A 1,592-nucleotide genomic window follows, 5' to 3' on the forward strand; every position below is an offset into this window, starting at 1 on the left:
AGGTCGAGGCTGCGGTGGCCGGGAGCGGCCACTGCACTCCAGTCTGGGTGACAGAGTGAGACTGCAACTCAAAAAAATAAAAAAATAAAAAAATTTAAAAATTAGGCTGGGATCGGTGGCTCAGCCTGTAATCCCAGCACTTTGGGAGGCTGAGGCAAGTGGATTGCCCGAACCCACGGGTTTAAGACCAACCCAGGCAACTTGGTGAGACCTTGTCTCTACAAAAAATAAAAATAAAAAATAAAATAAAATAATTAAAAAGAAAAAAGAGTGAGACAGAGGGAGGTTAGACACAAACACAGCGAGACAGACACTTAAAGGAGAAGACCCTGTGAAGACTGAGGCAGAAACTGGAGTGATATGTCTACAGGCCAAGAAGTGACAAAGATTGCCAACAGCCACTGGAAGATAGGGGAGAGGCAAGGAGAGATTCTCCCCTAGAGTGTGGTTCTGCCAACACTTTGGTTTTGGATTTCCGGCCTTCAGAACCGTGAGTGAATATGCTTCTGTTGTTTTTATTTTTATTTTTATTTTTATTTTTTGAGTTGGAGTCTCACTCTGTCGCCCAGACTAGAGTGCAGTGGCCGACCTGCTGGGCTCCGGCAATCCTTCCACCTCAGCCTTCCAAGCAGCTGGAACTACACGTGTGCGCTACCACGCCCGGCTAGTTTTTGATTTATTGTAGAGATGAGGTCTCACAAAGTTGCCCAGGCGGTTCTCGAATCCACTCACCTCAGCCTCCCAAGACGTGGGATTACAGGCTGAGCCACCGAACCCAGCTTGCTTCTCTTGTTTTAAGCCACCCATTTGCGGTAGTTGGTTGCAGCAGGCCAGGAAACCAATCCACCCAGTCTCTGCTGTGGGCTGCATAGGAAACACTCACCAATGCTGGGGCTAGACAGCTCTTACTTCCCCACTTCTAGTTGAGTCCTTGCGCAAATCTTTGTACTGCTCTGATTTTCATTTTCATCCTTTGTAAGACAGGAAGAATAAGTTCTACTTCACAGGGCTGTCATGAAGCTGGGCGACAGAGAGCTGAGCAGAGTGCCTGGTATATGGCAGACGCTACCTATGCCATACCTGTGGATTCCCATCTTCTCATCATTGCCTCAGTACAACCTCATCTCCTGCACAGAGCTCCCATTCCACGGTTGAGGAGTGTGGTTTCTTTCTCTCTTTTTTTGAGTCGGGGTCTCGCTCTGTTGCCCAGTCTGGAGTACAGTGGCATGATCATGGCTGACCACAGCCTAGACCTCCTGGGCTCAGGTGATCCTCCTGCCTCAGACTCCTGAGCAGTGGGTCAACAGCATGCACCATCATGACTGGCTAATTTTTCTATTTTTTGTAGAGTCCGGGTCTTGCGTTGTTACTCAGGCTGGTCTTGAACTCCTGGGCTTAAGTGATCCTCCTGCCTCAGCCTCCCAGGGTACTGGGATTACAGATGTGAGACACCGGGCCTGTCCAAGGAGTGTGGTTTCTGTGCCTTTTGTTTTCTATGCCATCTCAGTCCCATTGGTGATACCTAGAATAGTGTATGGCCCTCTCTTCTTTTTTTTTTTTTTTTTTTTTGAGTTGGAGTCTCTGTCGCCCAG

The sequence above is a fragment of the Carlito syrichta genome, unplaced genomic scaffold (assembly GCF_000164805.1).
Source record: "Carlito syrichta isolate Samal-C Ts95f unplaced genomic scaffold, Tarsius_syrichta-2.0.1 Scaffold303640, whole genome shotgun sequence".
NCBI classification, from domain to species: Eukaryota; Metazoa; Chordata; class Mammalia; order Primates; family Tarsiidae; genus Carlito; species Carlito syrichta.